Source organism: Bactrocera latifrons, unplaced genomic scaffold (assembly GCF_001853355.1).
Source record: "Bactrocera latifrons isolate USDA-ARS-PBARC rearing strain unplaced genomic scaffold, ASM185335v1 scaffold_260, whole genome shotgun sequence".
In the NCBI taxonomy this organism is placed as follows: domain Eukaryota; kingdom Metazoa; phylum Arthropoda; class Insecta; order Diptera; family Tephritidae; genus Bactrocera; species Bactrocera latifrons.
The window spans coordinates 294015-317844 of NW_017536186.1; the positions used below are offsets into that span (position 1 = coordinate 294015).

Sequence of the window (23830 nt, forward strand, 5' to 3'; positions counted from 1 at the left end):
AAGATTTTTCTGGATAACAAAATATAAAAAATAGTTTTGTTATTGTAAAAAGTAAAAACTAAAAATAACGAATTCTCATTTTGCGGCTTATCTTTTTTCGCTCTTCTGGAAAAATATATAAAAAGAATCACTTGTTTCACCCTGTGTTTCATTCCAAATAATTCTTATCAGAATAATTGTATGGCTAAACCAAAGAATGTAAAGCATTTTATTTACATTTTACATTCTCTGGCTAAACCAGAGAACGTAAAGCATTTTATTTACATTCTCTGGCTAAACTAGCAATTATTTCGTCAGCGTAAGTTGTTTTCTTTCACTGTATAGCAGATATGACGCTTGTGTACATTATAAATTACAACCTTTTTCATTATCCTTGTTTGCCAAGCGTCAATTCTTACCTGTTTTCCTTTACATGTTTGTTTGGTAACGCTRTACCACACAGTTCAATGTACTATAAATAAATATTTGCCACTACTTTTATGATGCGCGAGTGCAATGCGAAAGTAAGTAGCACCTATTACACACGTAAGACAGGACGTACAGGACGTGCCGCTTATATTACGATCATAAGCCACACCCGAAACCAATGTAAAAATAAAATTGATCGTCGAGCTACTCGCTAAAAGGAAATCAAACTTTTAAATACATTTATCATTGTCCTTAGCAATTGGTTGTATTGTGTTCGCAGGAAATCTCAGTGCCCTCGCTACTTTGGCATGAATTCATTTAGTACGTTAATGCCAACCACTATCTTTTAGCTTCACAGGAGCATTTATTGAGAATAAGCACATAGATATGTATGTGTTTGTATGTACTCATCCATTTATGTTTGTAACGCTTCCTCAGCACAGTTACCTATAAGTAGAGGCAAGGCAGTGCGTCTGGTTGGTTCATTCTTCATAGTGCTACTGCAACACAATATCAACATATTTGAACAAGTTGTCCTTTCAACACTGCATCAGCTTATTTTTTTTTGTCACTGACGCTGTTTACTCGCTTCCTTATTCTGCTTGGTCTTTTTCCTTGTTTGCTTGCAATATGAGCCGTTGTGTCAATGTGTCGAGTGGTCAGATTGAATTTCATTCAATAGACATATGTAAATGCATATGTGCATTTTCATTAGTATAAATATGTATGCGTATGTGTGTGTCCTTTAAATAAAAGCATTTTTATATATCTATGCATATGTACATACATATATATGTACAGCTGCGAGCAGTGAAATAGTAGTGGGTGTTAGAGTTTTACATACCTGTGAGTTATGCAAAATTCTAAACAATTTTAACAACAATTGAAATCGAAAAGTATCATATTTCCCTGGCTACGTTTATTAATAAAAGTATTTTAATTTGAATGGGTGTAAGATATATTTATTCACAAAGCTGTGTTTATATATGAAATTTGATGGGAGCAGTAAAATAGTAGGAAAGTAATAAATTTTTTTTTTTTTAAACTGAAGGATTTTTGGAAGTTCCGTCTATACGAGATACTAGTACTTGGTAACATGGCCTTGATTTTTAATAACAGCAATACAATGCCTCTTCATAGAATCTACGAGACTGGCATCTTTTTAGTGGTATGTTCTGCCATGCTTGCTGCACTACGGTCCACAACTCATTGTTGTTTTTGAGTTTATCATTCCATACGGCTTTCTTAACGTCTGCCCAAAGGTTTTCAATACTATAGAGGCCAGGCGATTGAGCTGACCTATCCATGACATCAATTCCGTTGACCCGAAACCACTCCTTTGCCACCCTACTGGTATGTTTCGGGTCATTATTCTGCTGAAATATACTTTTCAGCGGGATGTCCTCTTTAGCAAATGGTATCATAATACACTGCATTATATCCCCGAATTTGTGTCGGTCTGTTATGCTAGTAATCTTGTGAATTGGGACTGCACAAAGAAATTGGGACTGTAAGAAAAACACACCAAACCATGAAATTCAAACCGCCAAGCTTCATAGTTTTTGTGCTGAATCTGGGGTCGTACTCTCTATTAGCGGAGCGTCTTAGATACTGACGGGACTCTTTACCGCCGTATAGAATAACTTTCGACACATCTGTCCACAAGATGGTGCGCCATTTCTCAATCGGCAAATTCTCAATCGGTCCTTTGGCAAATGTAAGACAACTTGTTATATGACTTTTTTTTAATAACGGTACTTATCGATAACTGCGGAAATATATATTATGTTCATGTAGAAGTCTTCTCACTGTATGAACACCGTAGGCCAGGTTCAGTTCGTTCCGAATCTCCATTGCTGACATTCTAGGTCGAGTCTTGGCACATCTTACAACTATTGGTGTAAAATTCTCGGAAAGAATCCATATTGAGACCCTTTTTTCGACTTTTTTTTTATAAATAATTGCATTATGAGTCGTTGTGGCTTAACACCCTACAATTCTTTCCACTCCCTTGTAGGATTTACCGTTTATGAGAGATTGAATACATTCTCGTTTTTCGTCACTGCAATACTTCCCGCGGCCCACCCAAAAAAAGTGCAAAGTCATATTTTTTTTTTTGCTTTTTGCATTGAATAATTAATAAAAGATCTGGAAACTTTTTTTTAAATAAAATTAAATTTTTTTTATTAAAAATTATCTGTTTGCAATCATCTCATCGTTCACTACTATTCTATTGCTCGCTCATAAAAACAGATATCTCAATAAAATTGGCTTTAAAAAAGTAACGGTTAGTAATTCACACTTATTGTTGTATATAACAGGACCGTTATACTTCAGAGAATATAGCTAAAATAATTGCCGTCGAGCAATATCATAAAAGAAACAATATTTAAAGCAAAACTCTCTTGGCCAATAGGCACTACTATTTCAATGCTCGCAACTGTATGTATATGCAAGCAATAATAATAAATTATATATTTTCCATTGTTTGTCCTCTTCAATATGGCAACCTTCGTGTTTTTGTTTTCAGCTCCAATACTCCGTTCCGTTCCCAGACAGCTGAAGTTGTCATTATATTTAATATCCTCGCAGCATTATTGTTCGGTGGCTTGAAAGCGGAAGCCAGCACCTTTTTTTTATACGCCTTCCTTCAGATATTGTATATTACACATAATTCACTTTTGTAATAACATTCGGTAGTTGTTGTCCATGTGTTGAACGTGTTTTTTTGTTATTCAAATGTTACATGGAAAGTCTCGATGCGTCTATAAGCCTGTAAACATAAACGTAAGTCATGYCATGCGATTTTATTTAAACCTAAAACTTGATTGACCGGTGTGCATAATTAATTCTGTGGCGATAACCTATATTTCGTTTGCTATATCCTTATTTCCATAATCTTATTGTATATTTTACTAGTTTGAAGTGAAGAAAATGAGTTTGGCTTTATTGTAAAAAAAAAGAAAATTTCAATTTTAATGAAATTTTACAATTCAATTGTYAGCATCTTACTGTTTGGAATAAAACTTCTGCATAAAACAGCAGGTTTTATTGATCTTCCTACTATTTAGTATATAATGTTTACAATATAATTTTGTTTAATGGGTTCTTGGTTTTCTGGCGGTCACTGCGAAACTGAATATTTCTAAATTAGGAGATTTTAAATATCCAGTTATCCGGGYGTAATAAATATATTTTAGTCGTTTTGAATAAGTTTCCTTATTATTTATACGTTAATTCATAAAAAAAGTTTCAAAAATATTCGATATAGTATTATTGGGCAATGCCATTACCCCCAATGAACCACTAGAATACTAAAAACAATGTCTCATAAAAATAATCTAATAAAATACCACAATGCTTCTTTTTTTAACTGCGATTAACCAGCATAAAAACGTATKAGTTATCAAAAGGTCATTATTAAAAAAAAGCAGCCAACCAACAACAGATGTACGAAAAACAGAAATATCAACAACAAAGATCAAGCCCCCTTTTCTGTATTGACAGATGCTTTTTCGTTTCATGTGTTTGCTTTATCATTAGATATACACACGCAAGCATATGCTAACAGTAGTCATAGAAAAATGTTTGAACTGCTCGGAGCAGCTGATTCACACACAAAATAGCGTGTTGTTAATAGTAATGATCATATTTAATGTTGATAATGAGGATCGGGTTGATTACTAGACTACACAGTAAAGTTGGTAATACTTTCATCAAAGGTTCCTTGTTTTTAAGAAATATGTTTTTGAAACTGAAAGAAAATAATTTCAGCATACCAGTTATAATGTTTGTAATTTTTATTTTTTAATAGACGAACATTCATATTAATTTTTTTCTGGTGTCTGAAAAAGTTCAAGAAATCCATATGTCAAGGAATTTTTTCTCTACTGTCAACAAATATTTAATGTAGACGTCAATCARCTGTTTGGAAGCGACTTAAGCTTTGAAGTACTATCCATTTTCTAGTAATAACGATGTTCTTATTTGCGGTGTARTCAGCTTATATACATTTTTAGTAATGATAGAATGTCTTGCTTTCTTCTCTCGGCAGGTTATATTTATAATATGATAATATTTTATATACATATAACGCATTAAACTTGTACTCCAATCCTCTGTCGAAATAATAAGATATTATATTTGTTTGAAACGTCTTGTCCTCAAGTCACTTTAGATTTTATATTTGCTAATAATTTATTATAAAAGATAACTCTTGGAACATTTTTCGTGTTCGTTTCGTGTTTGTATTTAAAAATATATATTTAAAAACATTTTGACACCAGCGCCATCTATTGAGTATTTATTTTTCAAGTCGTAAATGTTAAGGGGTTACATGGGTTTACTAGTTTCAAAAARTCGATTGTTTTATTAAATTCTACAACACCTCTAGAATATTGTCCTAAATTTTTAAACTGATGCGAATAAAAGTTTCGGAGATACAGCCTTAAGAACTTGTGCGCTGGAGGCTAGCTAGCCTAAGTGCGCCGCATTTAAACGCGTTTTTCTCGAAAACTTCTCGAGAACTTCTCAACCGATCTTCAAGCAATTTTGTATAGATCTTTGCGRCACAATTCTTAAAAACTTGAACGAAGGGTTTTTGTCGCGAAATGAARTTTWAATTTTTTTSTAAATATGTCTGCCAAAAATTCAATTTTCAGATTTTTTAACTTCATCCAAATTCGAAGTTAAGGGTTTAACTAAAACCTCACAATGGCCGAGTTTCAAAAAAATTTTGTCCAAAAATTTCAAAGTTTTTTTGTTAAGTGTATGTTTGTAACAATAAACAATTGAATTAAAATATTTAATTTTTACATGAGAAAAAATTGTTAAAAATAATTAATTTTTTTAGCCGATGAAACCCATATAACCTCTTAARCATAAATATTTTCACTCTGCTACTTAATAAATAGAAATTTCTGAAATATTTAATGGCAGTGTAAATACAATTCAATCATTAGTTTTTTCAAAGAAGAGCTTGAATTATTTAGTAATATATGTTTTAAGCACATACATACATATGCCAGCATTTTGTTGTCCTTTCAAGACGACTCAATGGCTTTTTGCTCACAGACTTGTCAAATAATTTTCTATATTCATTGTGAATTAAGCAAATTATATTCCCTCGATTGTATTACTATGCGATGTTCAATGATTAGCTCTATCTAGGAATCACCATTTGCTAATCTCTTCAATCATCTGACATCTGCCATGTATGAACAGTCGATTTGCGATTACATATTTATAAAATYTTTATTGCGATGTCCAATGGGCGTTTAATCTGTTGTGTAATTTGTGCGAGTGCCTTATATGTATGTTTGTATTTACTATCTGTAAGTTAGTGGGACGCGCAGTCGCAGCATTTGGCCGTTTTGATTGGTACGCGCGGCGCACAGATGTCCTTGAGCGTCATTGCGACAGCAGCGCGCATTGTTTTACCTCCAAAGKTAAATATGTATCCATGTATGTACATATATCTCTCATCTCACACAACTTGCAGCCTCATCTGCTTGCGTTGCGATCATTTATTTATTTTTTACTTTTTATTTCATATCTTTGAATAGAATCAATGTAACAGCAGGCGTACCGAATTCTCTACTTCCTATTGAAGTGAATGGTGCGTTCCATTTATTTGTATCTATGTATGTATGTATGTATGTATGTATGTATGTTTTTTTTTTCAATTTCTTCAAATGTGCGCATGTGCAGTAGTGTTTGCTTAATACTGCTGTTGTTGTTGCTATTATAGGCACTTTTCCAATTGCAAGCGGGTTCTTTCCACGTTTTTGACACAAACACATCCATACATACATTTGAATTTCTTTCACATCGGCTTCGCTGTGTCTCTGTCATTCGTCGCAGCCAAGAGCCATTAGCTATCAGCCGGCTGTTTGTCCTGCAGGCAAGCTGTGCGTCGTGCCTTGCCAGCGAGTTTTTGGGCGTGTGTGCGTGCGTGTGTGTAGAACCGATACAATGTAAGCAAGTGTGTGTGTGCTTAGCGCTCGCAACCGCACATCTGTCCATTTTTAGACACGTCAGCGCGAGTTCATGCACTTTAACGACTCGATCGCTGCCAGTCCGTCCTGATGAATTGCTATTCTTGGCCTTATTTGTCGTACGCTGCGCGTTGTTAGTTGCTGTACTCGTTGTTGATGCATTTAGTATCGCTTGTGGAGTCAGCGACCGACCAACAGACTGATCGACCGGTGCAAGTCTATATAAATTTTTGTCTGTTTTCTTTTCGTCCTTTTTCCTTTGGTCGGCCGCATAAAAATTTTGATCCGTTAAAGCGGGTCGTTGACGTCATTATTTTGCTGTTATTTGAGTACTGCTTTTGTTGTATTGTTTTGTATGCTTACTACTTACTACACCTCGTCCTCTTCGCGCCGCTTCCTGTTAGCTCATGTACCTAACTGAGTACATAGATGCCTACTATACAGCCGAACGACCGCCCGCAAGTACATACATAAATTCTGTACGGTTCTACTTAGTTTTTTGGTACTCTTTGTTCGTTCCTTCTTTTATACTTTATTCTCTGCATGCGTGTAAATAAATATCCATCAGCTGCTCCACATTTGAATGCGGGCAGGTGGTGGTGGTCGAGTGGCCGTTTAGTTGTATGCGCTGTCTAGCTGACCGCTTCTAGTATAAACATACATAAGTTTCTTTTTATACACTTAAAAGTGTATGTGGTATAATGATAATGATAAATTTCTTCTTCGATTTATTATTGTGCTTGTTGTTTGATTGTACGGCTTCGTTCGCTATACAGCCGCATTGCGTGCTTACGCATGGAATATCCTTATATGACTGCCATGGATTGACGTAAAGTGGCAATGTAGGAGCACATGCTCGAAATGTCTACGATAACGGCACCTCACTTGACCTAGCCCACCGCTAGAGGCGACAACCTTGGTAGCATTTTAGTGGTTGTTTTCCACCTTCACTGTCATTTCACTCCCTTAAATACTTTATTTTCGCTGCGCTCCACCTACCCTCTCCTACCCTGCCGGTATGAACACCCTTAATGTGTTGTTGCAGATTTCCGTTTGTTGTTTTTGCAATGTCGAGACTTTGTCTAGACGCAGTGCAACCTACTTACCACGTGTCATTGTGACCTTTTGTGTGGCACTTCCCGACATCAGCTGTTTCGACGCCTATGCTTTCATACCCCTATTTATTTGTTTACTGCACTCAAATATATCTCTCTTCAATTGTTTATATCGATGCACTGGTTGTTTGGTGGTTACTCGTCTGGTTGCCTTGCCGCTCGTTATAGTCAACATCATAGCCATCGTCATCATCATCATCATCCTCGGTGGTTGGTATTTATTTTTGGAACCAAACAACCACCAGCCCTGGATAGTACTACTGTTTCCACCACCAAGTTTGTTGGCCAACATCAGAGCAGAAGCAGTAGAACCACCACCAACACCGGCATTATGGCTCTGGCATTGGAGGCCAGAGACCGCCGGAGACCTACTAACTGACTGTGCCATGCCGTTTGCTCTGCATTGCTCTGTTTTGTTGTACTCGGTACACGTAYCTAAAGGGTGGAAATGAGTGAGCACAACASGCACTTGTGTTTTCTAGGTGCAAGGCCGTTCGATGGCATTCATTGCTGCTTGCCGCCCGCATCTCCCCAACGCCGTCGTCCGTCTGGCAGCACGCGCCACAACAGCCATGCATATGTGTTAAACGCCACTTGTTATTATTGCTTAAACAATGCTATTTTATAAGTTGTTTTTTTGGGRAGAAAATAACCACTAAACTCATTTTTGGTCATCTTTCTCTTATCAGTCGCCGACATGTTGCTCTGCATGGGGTTTCCAGAAAAAAGGTTTCATAAATAAAAGAATAATACTTGACGGACATCAATAGACAATGGTTGCATTGATTTGTTTGTCAACAAAAAACATATGTTTAACCACCGTACAATAACCCGGTGGATCCTTTTGGTGGTTGCTACTCATCAGTTAGCTCAGCACCGTAGCATCATATAGGAATGGCTTGTCTTTCTAATGCCGGCCGGCTGAGTTGTTGTCGTCGTCATCGGTGGTGGTGGCCACCACTTTTTAGGGGTTCTTCTTATCGCATCTGACTTGGATTTGGTGGTAGTTAGTTAGTAATATATACGAGAATATTGCAATTACTTGGCATTCATTCATAAAAGTCTAGATGTTGCTGCTCTCAACGCTCAGCCATTTCATGCCGATACTGATAGGAACGTGCGCATATATCCTCACATATGTACGTTCCGTTCTACATATGAGTATGCACTTACATATTATCAGCCTTTGTTTATGTCCTTGAAATCAGGTGTAATGTGTCTGAGATTAAGGGTAGCACCAATATGTGTGTTTACAATTTCTTGTTTTTTTTTTTTTTTTCTAGTAATGACCTAATTTTGTTGTATTTTATTGTAAAAGTGGTTGCTGACAACACTTCATTCATTTGACATTGTGTTGTGTTGGCATTGCACTGATGGCGAGCGGAATTCSCTCCACTTTCAACTAGTACGAATGTTAACGAGTTGCATTTGTGCATTGAATAACTGTTTTGCTAAAAGATTAGTGATTTGTTATTGAACAGGTGTTTTATTGCTGCCTATTTTTAATGACCGAGGAGTAGAGTAAAACAAGTGTCATCGCATATCAAATTGTAACATATCTTGTTTATAATATTGAAAACCAACAATAAACACTTTTTATAACCAGTCCAATTGAATTTAATAGAAATAASAAATCTAAGCAGTGTTGGAAAGTGTGCAATAACCTTTTAGGTTAAGTTAAATTATTTACAATAATATAAAAAACGGTATAGATAATTAAATGAATTTAAAAATTTTTAGATAATAAGAAATACATGAGTGTGTTGTTATAGGAATTATACATTTTTATAGTTTATTAATTTTGCAAAACCAAAACTTTTGGGATATACAAAAGAGAATAAGCTGTTTATTTTGATTTTTCTTGCACTTATAAAGTTGAGCAACTTTTTTCTTTTAAATGTTTTCAATATATGTACCTTGTGCAATATATTGTCGAGTTCATTTACTTCTCTATGATCCAAATATTATTCAATGATTCATAATATCATAACATTTTAAACGGTATCCAGTTAGTTTTGGTTTGCCTTTGGGAATTAGTTTATTGCTTTTTGTTTTACATTATCACAATGTCCTATATAATATATGTATTTATCAAACTGTGGCCCCCTTCTACTCGTTAATAGAAACTCTGTGTGGTGTATTTATATGAATAACACATCTTAATATTGTCAAGTGCATTAAATAATATAACAAATATTTGTTTACTTATCATACTTAAAAGAAAGTATATATACATTTTATTGAACATCTGAACATCTGTTAATATGAAATGAGGCTGTAGCAGCTATCGATTTCGATAACTATGCAAAACTTATTGTTTTTAAGCGATATGTACCGTTTTATTAAATAGTCTGTAAAAGAGACGAAATGTTGAAAATAAATTGTTTTGTTATCAAATTAGTCAAGAGTGTGCACAAAAGTCTGTGTCTAATATTTATTAAAGTGTTTATTGCTGTTCTTTGAAGGTTATAAATGATTTTCTTTGTTATCTTCCGCTTCTAAAATGTCCAAACTTTTTTACAAGGAGTTAAGAAATTTTAATGACGACTCTACTACTACTGCTACTTTACACATCTGCTCTATATCACCTGCCTGAATCCGCGAACTTATAACTCAATCTCGTTTAGCTGCAGCGACAAGCTTAAATGTGTACTAGTATGTATGTATGCTTTCTAGTTTTCATATCTTCATTTCCCTCTGAAAAAAAAAATTTCATACACCAGCAGCATGAAATTCGAAGCAAACCTTAGTGGAAAATGTAAATGGCCGCATCACCATAAACAGGATAAAATGCCAGAGTGCTATGCATATATAATTTCCTTTCAAAATGGCAACGAGAAAACGAAATGAAAAGATAAAAAGTGAACTTTGTGAGTTATGCGGCTGCTGAAACATAAAGAAACAACAACAACGACAAAAGTGCATAGCAATAAAAAGGGAAGTGGTAATGCCGCGAAATCCGCTCGTTAACTAAGGTATTTGGAAAAAGAAGCATACATTTCTGCGTAGCATTAGCAATAGAGCAATAATAAAAACGCGCCAATAGCAGGAGTTCTACTACTCCGSAAGTTCACTGCCCTCCTCTCTCCCAAACAGAGAGTTAGAAACTTCATAAGTACACACTATACTGCTCCAAATGGACTCTGGCCATATATGTATATATGTATATGCCTGCAAATATATACATATATACATATGTATGTCGATGATGTGTCAAGTATAGGCCTGTGGGTTGCGTGGGGACACCAAGGCGCGCATTTAATTTTGGTGTACATACAAGGTATCTCTCAAATGAAATTTAATATTGCGCGTACGCTACAAAGGACACGCTGAGCACCGAAAATAGAAGCGAAGAAGGAAGGAAAAATGTCAATATAAGACAAGTTATGTGAATATGCGGCAGCCTTCTCGTAATTTGTAGGAAAAGATAGATGCCGACGTACACATATGGATGAAAGAAAGAAAGAGAGCGCCAATGACAGCGGTGAAAACTTGCTGCCTTTGCTGAGCTTGCGCAGTAGGGTGTTGGGAGTTTATTGCAGCGCAACAAGGATACAAAATATCGAATGAAGTGAATGGAAGAAGGATAACAACGCAAGGCACATAATAGCAGGCGAATGTACAGAATATATTGAAAGCGGTACAAAGGGAAGGACGCGTAGATGTATACAGCGCAGCGACCAGATCGGTCGCATTCAGTTAGTCAGCAAGAAAATACTTTGAGCGCATTAAGCGACGTGTTGTCGAGCGCATTTGGCGATTTCAATGGTTTCCACACAGCGCAGCAACTATGTGAACCGAGGGGACGCACGCTCCGTTTTTCTTGTATTTTTATTCGATTTTCCTTTTTTGATTTGCGCTATTGTTGCTGCCTGTATATACAATTAGCAGCAGCCTTCCTGCCTCGCTGACTCTGGCCAACGTCGAGGATTAATCGACCGACGCCAAAGGCTGTGGCAATTTTATTCCGACATATTCGCATACACATAAACTATTTTACGTGTTCTGTTGCGTGTGTGTGYACGTGTGCGCGTACATGTGCTTTTGACAAAGCGTATTGTGTGCGTTGTTGTAATAAAATATGATTTTTACTATACTAATTTTTATTTTCATTTCGCGTTCGCTTCGGTGTTTTTTCTTTTACAGCTTCACGATTTCTAACAGCTTTTCTAATAGGATTTTATATAAATTTTTTATGCTAGCGTTAACATGAGTGTGTATCTTTTTTTTGTTGTTTACTGACAGTTTTAACGGCGATTCAGGATAATGACTGCAGGAGAATAAGTGCCGTTAGTTGTTCGCATATGTGGCTTTGCCATCAATGCACGGTGAGAAKTTGGTTTTGGGAGATTGCTGGTTTTGCTAAAGTAAATTGTTAATTATTGTTGTAAAATAATGTTGAGATTTTGAAACCTTAAGTCTGAAAATAATTTGGAAATATTAATTTTTTTATTCAATGAACTTAACTTGCATAATTTTTCCCAGCGAGTTTAATTTTCTTGCTAAGCTTTCTTCTGTGTTTTTACAGGTTTCGTGGAAAAATTCCAAGACATGTTCGTGAGGACTCCTTGTACTCTCTTGTATTTTATATACCTTCTTCCACTTATTAAGTGTAGTCGGTAGAATTTTACGAAGAAAAACAATTTTTTTATAAAATATAATTCACGTTATACAAACACACTCTAATGATGACTCCTGAACATGCAAAGCGAACGATAAAAATGTATGTAGGTCTCGTATAGAAATCTGTTTCATTTGACAAGATATCATCACGAAACTTGACATGCTTATTCCTAAAGGGAACGCTAAAATTTCCTTGTCCTTGTACTTAAATCTTTCTTGTGAAGGGTAATATAGTTTCAGTCAAACTTTTTTTCTTGTTTGAACTGATCCTTTTCAATTATTAAAATCTGATAATTTTGAAATTTTGTCTTAAGATTTTTTGTTTTGCAATTCGGTTTAAGTCATCAAGTTTTTTTTTTAGTATTTTCGCTAATATTAAAATTTGGCAATTACTGAAAATAAAATAATAATCGTAAAATCAACTAAAAAAATCGTTCTATAATTCATAATTTTTATAAAGTCTGAATTTTCATAATCCGCATGTTATTCTAATTTACTAATTTGGCACTATTAATTCTTACAGTGTACGCATCAATGAATTTGCAACTACTACATTTTGACTGCTTTGTGTGTGGCATGAAATTTTGATTTTAGATACGAGTCCGCCATAGCTGCTGTGCTTTTCTCTCATTGCTAATGTCACACAACAACGACAAAAGTTATGGTAGAAAAAAAAAAAAAACACGGCTGCACAAACAAAACAAAAAACCGGAATGCCATTTTTATTGCTATTACATTGTTGTTGTTGTACTGCGCGACCCGTCGAATGCTTCGTACTCAAACACCGCCCCATACACACACACACACACACACACACACACATGCTTGCATATCGCTGGCTGAGACGGGCGAAGGCGAAATTTCCTACATACTATACATATGTATATAGCAGAGAGAAATTTAAATTATTTCATGTGCACGTGAATCTAGTTGGTTTTTCACAGCAAACACACACACACACACATGCAACCTACTAATATGTACAACATGAGAAATTATGCTGGTGTGCATGTATTTGTGCTTCGTATTTGTTCCCGCTTCTATTGCCAATGCGGAAGGGACGCCATCTTCTGCCTATGTCCTGTTATTCTGCGGCTCGCACGTTACAATTTTATCGAGTTTTATAAAACTGTGTGTGCAATGTGCACTTTTTAGACCAGCTCGGTTTTCACTGAGCTTGTGTTTTTTAAAACGTGTTTTTAATAACGATTTTTTTGTCTATTGTTGTTTTTATTATTTTTAGAGCTGTCATTGTTGGCCACATTTTTGGTTTGCAATGCGCGTCCCTTTCTAGTTTGCTTGTTTTAAATGTTTGTTGTTGTATCTCCTTGGCTTGGTGCCGTGTCACTGACCAGAAGTGCAAAATGAAAATCGAGAGTTTAGCGGGGTAGGTGAGGCGGAAAAACTTGGCAGTGTTACACGGTCGACTGTCGTCCCCCTTCTTTTAGTGGACTTGTCCTGTTACTGAATTTGTCATATTGCTGTTGTTGTATTTATTGCTTTTTCTTGTCTTTTGTCACTTTGTCGGTTAGTTTTAATTTGATTCCCCTTCCAAGTAACACTTAACCGGCGATTATTTCCTGTTCGAATGCTGCGGTATTTCTTCGCTTCGAAGTTCATTGTGTGGATTCGTTAACGCACATACTGCGATTCCAACTTAATGTCATTGGCTATGAATATTATGCTTTTTCTCTTAAAGAAAGGTCTATACTGTATACATATTCCACTTTGTTATTGGAGTAAAAATGATTTCTCGATCCGTTTGTAAAGCCATATAGTGGTCTGATATCGGCGGTTCCGATATCTCAATTGATTACATCTTGTATATACGGACGGAAAGACAGATAGACTCAGTGCTCTTTCAAATTATCGAAATTCTAGAGGGATGGTATAAATATAGTTTAGACTAATAGCTCTCTCCTGCTTTCTCGCCGAACTAAGCCCAAAGTCTATAAGTTAACACGACGATATTGACAGGAGACAGCGGCTACGCTGGCTAGGTCATGAGAGGAAGTGGAAGGTCTCTATTTAGTTGGAAAGACCATGTGGAGGAGACCTAGCTACAATTGGAATTTCCAATTGGCGCCAAAAAGGGCTGTTGTAAACTCGGCTTTAACTACGTAAGCGGTGTCTACACCAATAAAGAAGAAGATGTCTACAAGGGGCTTAGAAATAAACAGAAATAATAATAAGATCACTAATACTCAAGAGTTAGACAAATAGGTGAAGAATATTGAAACAATTTTCAATTTTCACATTTAACTGTTCTGAGAAAGAGGAGCTCCCTCCCTGGTGTACATTTATAAGAATATCAGAACTCAGTTGAATAAAACTTTCAATGAAAGTTATAAGGTTAAAATTTGGCAACTCTATAAAGATATCATGAAGCAATACAAAAAAGCARTCAGAAAATTTGGTATTTCTAGTATGAGAAAGTTTCAAAAATTTCTATTGARTATAGTCAGCTTCGCGCACATTCCAGTTTTCGTACTTGTACACACGTATGAAAAGGACTAATTTGATTTTGATCAAATATAATTTGTAATCCTTTGTCCTGGGTAGAAAAGTGCTTGGCTGGCAAACCTATTTGTTTGAAAGCACACATGCCGCTGTTTCGATAAGTATGCTGGTCTAATTGCATGCATTTACATATGAATGCATACACATAAACAGACATTCGTACGTACGTATTCTGGTACGTTCACGTAACGGTTCGGCGCTTTTTCTACGCTGCGCTCAAAACAAGTTTTCGGTATTTTCTGTTATCCGTCAAAGGCTAAGAACGGCGAACGACCAAGTGATTGCGACATGTATGCGTGCTACTTGCATTTACAAACTCAAACACACACACACATACATTATATGTATGTATGTATATGAGTATATAAGCGCGTTCAAAGCCAAAGGATGTGCGGCGGGTTCGCGCTCGAGCGCTGACGAGTCAAAAGCACCAACTGTGTGTATTAGGCGTAACCTCTACTGGTTTCGAAAATGCATTTATATGGGTGTCGACTGCGATAAGTGTGTGTGTGTGTCGTTGTGTAAAAGGAATTTGTGGTACGTGCTCTTTGCGCAATATTTTTTGCGGCGGCCATGTGCACTTGGGTATTTCCAACCATTGCGCAACAACAAGAACAATGTACATACGATTATGTATGTACATACATATGTATGTAAGTCTGAACATACGCCCATACGAAGTTTCATTTTATAGATACATACATACGTCTGCACATAGTCCGTTCGTTTGTGTGTCAATTATGGAAATTACGCTGCTTCATTTTCCAATTCTATTCTATTGTTAGTTCTTGTTGTTGTTGTTTCGCAATACAGTTTTTCTAACTATTCTTTGTTGCTTGTGCTGCAATAGTAAGTATGTATATGCGCCTGTAAATGTGAAAATACGTGTTTCTGTTGCAGCTACTTGAATTTGAAATTAAAAAGCATTTGAATTCCGCTCAGCTGTCGCAATTATCCTTGTTGGCGTTGCGCCTGCCTTAGCAATCGCATGTCACACACACACTCACCTACATCCAAACACGAGCTAGATATTTGGTGTATGTGTGTAGCTAGGTATTTTACGTACCATTGTGTCCATAATTAGATTGCTTGGCACTCGCTCGTTTTTTCGCTAAAATTTCGCTCATAATTATAATAAGCGCGCTGCTGCACGTCACAAATGCCACAAATATGCAAAGAATTGCTTGAAACATTTCTGTCGCGTTTTCATAGTTTATACGCTTAGCTATTTGGCGACAGGTGCTGCTCATACCTTTCCCGCTGTTCTTAGGCGTGAGCGAGTTGCTGTAATGGTAAATTGGCTGTTAATCGGTTTTATAGTGTTCGTGACGATGTTAGGCACAAGCCCTTTTGTAAGAAGAATACGTAAAAATTACAAAATGTTTTCCATTCATTCAGAAATGTTAAAAACATAAGTGCATCTCAAAAACTAAAACTAATCCTTTGTGTAGCTTTCTCAATAAGCAGGTTTTTGAATATTCGCTTGAGTGCAAAGGTAGCAAAAGTCGTTTTGGACTTATTTTCACAACGGATTACATTAGAAAAAAATAAAAAATGGGATCCATTCCTTACTGTATGTGAAGTACATTCCACTTTTATCTATAATTTAATCATCTATTAAGCAATTATGATATTTAAATTAATCTCAACAAAACGATAGTAACGCTGTTTATTATCTAAMCAACAATAATCGACATATTTCAATATATTATTATCATCGCGCTGAAATGTAGGCAACGTTTTCGATGATACTACGAAAATTAAATACTCTTAAACAATAATAAGAATAACTCTGGCCAACAGGTGCTACTTCGGACTGAGTAAGCAATTGAAAAGTATGAAGCCCTCTCTCGACGAACCAAGACCGCACTCTAAAGGTCCTTCATCATTCCCGTCCTACTATATGGTGCAGAGGCTTGGAGAAAGACATCATCTGATGATTCGGTCTTAGGAGAGTTCGAGGGAAAACTTGTGCGGAAGATTTATGGTCCTTTGCGTATTGGCAACGGCGAGTACCGCAGTCGGATTGACAGGGAAACATCTACTATGACCAGTTCACCTACGATCAACCTATTCCTTCGGACACTTGAAATATATGAACAAATCACCCAAAAGCGGCCATATGTGGCTAATAGGAGTGGAATAGTTTCCGTCAAGACAATGCTGGGCTATACCCATCGACAGTGACTCGCTCCGTGAGCTCACTACCAATAAGAATGATGTTAAAATGAAATAAAACACTTGCATTTGTTCAAAATGGCGTTTTTGTTATGCAGATAATTTTGTGTCATTTATGATTATCTATGTCATAATTCTATGATTATCCTCTTTTTACGAAAATTTTTAATAACACAGTGAAGCATGAAGCGAGCGTTACTCGTTAATTTGGGTAAATCTTTGATTTAACATAACCCTAGACAAACTAATCTAGAGGCGTTAAATCACAAGATCTTGGCGTCCATTTGACTGGGTCATTTCTCGAAATTAACAAGACGCTACGTCAATTTCATTAAACTCAGGGAGAAAGTCAACAGAACCATGTTATAACGCTGTTGATGGTGATTTTCTGCCTCATTTCGAAAGAAACAAGGCACGATGATGCCACCATAACACAATGCCCACAAAAAGGTCCATTTTTGAGGACGCAATCGTGTTTCCTGAATCACACGAGGATTTGATTCGCCCCAATAGCGACAATTTTATGTGTTGATGAAGTTTTTAATCCGAAATAGACCACATTTGAGGAAATGATTTTTCAACATTCTTTTGGTGAACGTGAATTTGCGTAATAATAATGGACAATTTTCATACGTTGTACCAAAGTGGCATGATGAAATGACAATTCTACTGAACAAACTAACAAAATTTGACAAAAATCCGTTAACAAACATGGCCGCCACAAGCTGTCAAAATCATGTCATCCCTGGTGGTAGACGCTATATTATAATGCCACCTGATAGTCCCGTCTTGACACTAGTGATTACTGTTCCTGTTACTTTCTCTGCCGAWTGTTTTTGCTGAAGTATTAGCCATTCGATGAAACGATGACCTGTACGAGATATACGACGACATTGACATAGTTCAGCGAATTAAAATACAGCGGCTACGCTGGCTAGGTCATGTTGTCCGGATGGACGAAAACACTCCAGCTCTGAACGTATTCGACGCAGTACTCGCCGGGGGAAGCAGAGGAAGAGGAAGATCTCCACTCCGTTGGAAGGACCAAGTTTAGAAGGACCTGGCTTCACTTGGAATATCTAATTGGCGCCACGTAGCGAAAAGAAAAAAAGACGCTATTGTTAACTCGGCTATAATCGCGTAAGCGGTGACTACGCCAATCAAGAAGGCTAAGAAGATTTGCCTGAAGAGTTGAAGTCATTATGAAAATACCTTCAAACTGGCAACAATTTCATTCTAGCCTTGAATTTAAGGGATGCATTTTTACTAGACCTATTACTACATCTGTGTATATACTTATGTACGCATATATATATGTAAAGTTTATGAATTCTTTTTTGTTCTTAAATTAACTTATATACATATATTTTTTGTCATTATATTAATGTTATTATGCCCCTGTGATTTCGCCATAGCAAAGCAAAAAAAAAAGAAACTGGCTTAAATTTTCGTATTTATATATCGCGGCATGTGTGTGTGTACGTTTCCCGTTTTCTTCTAACTTCAACGAAATCATTTGTGCAATATTTCATTAATCTTCCGACCACATCTAATCCAATTCCCAAGCGCCTGCCATTCAGCCATATTTATCAAGCTACGCCCTCACGCGTTTAATGTGAGTAGTTAATGTAATATTTCGTTCTTTATTTTGCCAATCGTTAAGTAAAATGAAATCCCATAATTTCGCCAAATCATCAGCAGTGGCAACCGACAGTTTTGTAAATACTCTAATGCACATAGACAAGTATATTTGATGGATGTTGTACTTCTGCTTCACCACATCGCTTATCTTTCATGAACCTTTTGCGAAAAATCATTTTTTCTATAAAACAGTTATTTTTTATTATATTTAGTTTGATCTATTTTGCTAGTGTTATCGCAATAGCAGCATTCGTTGTAGTGTGTGCATAATAAATTTTTATCATTAATAAAAAAGTCCTCCTCTACACATRCATCCATACATATATGTACGTTTAGTTTTATATTTGTGCCCGCATATCCTTTGCCCTTAGTCTATRCACGCGCCACGAGCCGAACTAATGTCGGGCAGAATAAATATCATTAAAAATGCACATAATGAAACTCATACATCAATATACATATCTGAACACATACACATGATATATAGTATTATATTAATTCACGCAGTGACGCTCTGTGTTGATGCTGAGACAGTTTTGGTCACTACATWTCAGCTCCTAATGCAGAAATGAAATTAAATCAGGTAAATACATAGTATGTGTCTGTGATAATCGAATGAAATACATACTCGTACACACAGCTGCATAAAAATGGATTTGGTCAAAAGTCTATGAGACGACTGCTCGATGAGTGTCCAGTTGGATTTAAGTCTTAAGTTTTCAACATACATATGTACATAATATATATGTTGATATACCACATAGACATATGTACAAATAAGCATATACTTCTAATTTGTGCATATTTATTCGCAGTCTTTCTTTTCATCTAATTGAATGTTGATGTATGTATGTAGTCCACAAACGAATTTTACTGATTAAATACGAATTCGTCATTCATTTTAATGTTTTGCTAGGATATATTTTTATACCCTAAACAGGGTATTTTAAGATTGCCACGAAATTTTTAACACGCAGAAGGAAGCGTCGGAGATCATCTAAAGTATATATGTGACCTGGTCTACGAAACGGGAGCTAACGTGCGAAAACTAGTTTTCTGGGAAACAGCTGTTAAAAAAAATATCTCATCTTCCATCCGAATCAACTAAAAAGTGAAAATTGATTTTTTGACACCTAAACCCCCTTTCCGTCGACCAGGTCACATATGTACATATAAATGTATGTATGTTGAGGTGATGTCGATTTAGCCATGTCTGTCTGCTCTTCTGTCTGTATATATCCGAACTAGTTCCTCAGTTTTTAGATATGGTTTTGAAATTTTGCAAACGTCATTTTGTCTTCAAGAAGCTGCTCATTTGTCGGAATTGCCGATATCGCACCACTATAACATATAGCTGCCATATAAACTGAACGATCGGAATGAAGTTCTTGTATGGAAAACTTTTGTATTTGACAAGATATATTCACGAAATTGGGTATAGATTATTTTCTAAGGCAACAATGTAATCTCCGAAGAAATTGTTCAGATCGGTTAACTATGGCATATAATTGCCATACAAACTGACTGATTGGAATGAAATGCTTCAAGGGAAACTTCCTTATTTGACGATATATGTACATATATTCACGAAATTTGGTATGAGTTATTGTTCATAGAAATAATGTTATATCGGAAAAAATTGTTCAGATTGGATTACTATAGCATAGAACTTCAATACAAACTGAACACGTAGTTACTAAAAGAAATGMACCTGTTAAGAAATTATAATATTAGCTTCGGTGCAGCCGAAGTTAACGTTTTTTCTTCTTTCGATTCGATTTAGCTATGTGCTATACTCGAACTAGACCTTCAGTTTTTGAGCTATCGTTCTGAAATTTTGCACATTTTTTGTTTACCATACAAAGTGAATGGTCGGAATCAAGTTCTTGAAAGGAGTTATAGTTAAGGCCACACCTAGTGTGACAACCTAGGAAACGTCTATTTTTGGGAAATAAAAAAAATTAAGTATCGGTTGTAGAATTTTTAAATATTTTTTGAGTAATATGACATCTATGATCTAGTTATCACTGCTGCAAAGTCGAAAAATGCTGTTACGAAAAAAGGATTTAAAGATAACTGTTACAGTTGATTGAACTGAGAGTTTACTATTTAAATGACTGTTATACAAAATATATTTGAGATATAGATTTGAAATTTTAGTATGTTATTTTTAAAGGTATAAACTATTGAAAAACTATATGAAAATGTTTTCAAAGTATCACACTGCGTGTACCTCTTATAGCTTTGTCTTTTTTTTCTATGTTGTGTGATTATTTTTTTTATAATTTAATTAAAATTTTTGTACAAAATTTAATTATTATTTTTTTTATTATTAGAGTAAGTGTGGGTAATATGGTACACCTGATTTTTTGCAAAACTATTAAGTATATGGTAACCCTAATTATGCCAGTAGCTGTGAAATTTGAAAGAAAAGAAAAAAATAACTGCATCATCAACGGCACAGTTTTTCTCAGTTGCTAAGAACGTGTAATTTTACATGTCGGATATTTCTGCATAGTGAAATAAAAGCTCTTTAACACGGCGCAGAGAAAAATTGGCGAAAGAAATTTTTATTTATTTATTTACRAAAGCTTAGTTTGAAAGAATTTATACTTTATATAAAAAATTAGTAAAAAAATGTGATAGTTATGAAAACGGGTAGATATTATAATTTTTTAAAATAAATTTTATTTTCTTTACTTAAATTTTTTTTTATTTTTCCATTGTAGTTGAATTAGTTGTTTGAAATCAAATTTGCAGCCGGATACTAATTTGTCATTGGCAATTAGTTTGTTTGTTTATTTGTATATTTTTAACATTTCATTCATTAACTTTGTTAGCTTTGCAGCTCTAAGCGCTCTTTGTTTGTCAAATCCTTTTTCATTAAATTAAATAAAAAAAATCATGTTTGCCATTTACGCTGCCTTTAAGCTTCTCTATTTATTATTTATTTTTATTCTTTTTTTTAATTGAATTTTGTTTGCGCTTCAAACCAGCCAAGTGCGACGCTTTGTCCGGAGGGACTCGTTATTTGTTTGCCTTCTCTTTTGCTTACTTATTTATCACACATTTGTTACATTCTCAACAACATTGCTCTAGCCTACGCTTGTCGGCGTTTCTATTTGATTGCTGACACACACAATTTGCGCATACATTCTCCTCATATCCTTTTTACCATTATTTCGTACATACATATATATATATATGTATATGTATTTACATATACTTCAACTAATACATTCTCATGTATGTATGTGTGTCGCTGCAGTGTTTATCCGCTCAAAATTTGTTCTACTCTTTGCCATAAGGACAATGCTTCCATCTGTGCTCGTTTTGCCTTCGCAGACTTCCATTTCACTCGTTTTCGAGTTTCGCGAATTCCCTTGAGTGCAGAGCCGAGCGCATGCGCATCTCAGCTTCGTTTCGTTCTCACTTTACACGCTACTCACGAAGTATCTGTGAGTCGTACTGCGCTTGTATGCGTGTATCTATATGTTTATATATGGAGTGTATTGTTGTTGTTTACATTGCGCCGCCTCCTGTCTGCTAAGTTTGTGTGTAGTCGCCGTTTTGATCCTGTGTTTCGTTCTTGCGCCGTTCACGCACTCGGCTGGGTTTCGGCCGCTTCAGCAACCCCAACTCKTTTTAGTTTACTCGCTGATCTCAGACACGCCAGAGCCTTACAAGCTAGTACGCGTAGTGGGCTTTTAGGCTGCGGGCGTTTTGGAACAAAAGAAATATAAGCATTCAATATTTAAACTGCATAAAAAATAAAACCATTGAGAAAGTTTATGGGCTAAAATTTGAAATTAAAATTGCAAAATAATTTCCAATAAGTGAAACACCGTTGTGCGAGAAAAAATATGAATATAGTCAAACCAAAGATTTGTTGTTTTAAGTGCGCATAAATTTTTTACTTATATGTATATATTAATATACATACATATATATGTGTTTTTATAGTGTGTGTGCGCGTTGACTTAACACGACTTTTTGCGTATTGAAAAAAGCTTTTCTGTTACTTAACTCAATGAGAAACAAAAAATGTCAGCAAATATTTTCAAAATCTGAAAATCTTTTTACAAATAGAAAATTATCGAAAAAATTGTGCTCTCTGTGCAATACTCTAAAAACCAAGCGAAAAATATGAAAGAAAAGTGAAAACTGCATGCAAATATATTTTMCTGGCCAAGTATTTGGCTGCTCAAACTACAGTGACCAGAGTGTACAGAATTCTCTTCAATTCGTTGGCACATATCACGCTTAAATAAAAATGTGCAATAATCAGCTAGAAAACCGTTGCTGAAGTCGCTGCAAGCAGCCAACTAGAAACTTATACCAAAAACAACAATAACCACATATTAACACAAGCCGCCGTTTTGGGGTATAGCGAAGTTGTACAACAACAGCAAAAAGGATTCAAAACGCGCTATCACTAAGGAGCAAAGCAAAGTTTTTGAATATGACATAAAAGTGAGTTCCTTACTGTTTTGATTTTTCAATATTTATTTTCAACTAAAATATAGTATATGTATATTTTTTAAGTAAAAAAGCTATGATAGTGAAATTATTAAAAAAAAAAAAGAAATATTGCTGCCTAATCAGATACACGCTCAGCAAACGTTTAATAAGTGAATTGCAATTCAAAATATATACAAACATAAAAGATGTTTGCTGAAATATTAAATTTTTACTAAAACTTTCTCACTTTACTTTATTACTTTACAACGCCAACATAGAACTCAAAAAATGCGAAATAGTTAAAAATAGTAATGGAAAATGCGCAAACACGCGCAATTAAGTTTGCATTTCATCAAAAATAAATGACCCTCAACCCACAGCGATCYCTACTGCCCCCTCTTTTGTGTACGCGCCTGATTCACCGATTTCTCATACACATTCACATACGCATATGTGTGTATGTACATAAATATATTTTAGCACTCAATAGTGCGCTAATATGTATCACAAAATCTCTCCGCTTCCGTCATTTTCGCTCGTTTTATTTATCCTCACAACTCATATTACGCTCTTTCGTGATTTTCTCATTTATGTACTTTCGCATATCCTTTTAACATGTCCTWCGTTGTCAATTCAGCTTCGAAACAAACGCCAGTCGTTGCTGCTGCTCACTATCGCATTTGCCATGTAGTAGCTCTACAACGAAATATTGTGTGTTTGTTGTAATACTTATTATACTACACATACAGTGTATGTATGTGTGTATGTTTATACGTATAGAAATATGATATGATTATATGACATTTATGCTGCTGTATCCTTTTCGGTTTCGCTCTGTTTTTCATGCTTGTTCTTCGTTGCTGTTTTCGTTGTTGTTGTTATTAGTGA

The 23830-nt window shown here is 35.5% G+C and overlaps 1 protein-coding gene across 6 annotated transcripts in view; it reads left to right on the top strand.

Moving 5' to 3' along the window:
* LOC108969675 (polyhomeotic-proximal chromatin protein-like) overlaps positions 1-23830 on the top strand; it is a 54057-nt gene that overhangs the window by 4298 nt on the left and 25929 nt on the right. Inside the window, exon 2 of one of the 6 annotated variants that reach the window (XM_018934546.1) lies at positions 22571-22954. The exons of the other annotated variants lie outside the window; for them this stretch is intronic. The gene's annotated coding sequence lies outside the window, so the exon portion shown is untranslated. The remainder of the gene's footprint in view (positions 1-22570; positions 22955-23830) is intronic. 6 annotated transcript variants of the gene reach the window in all.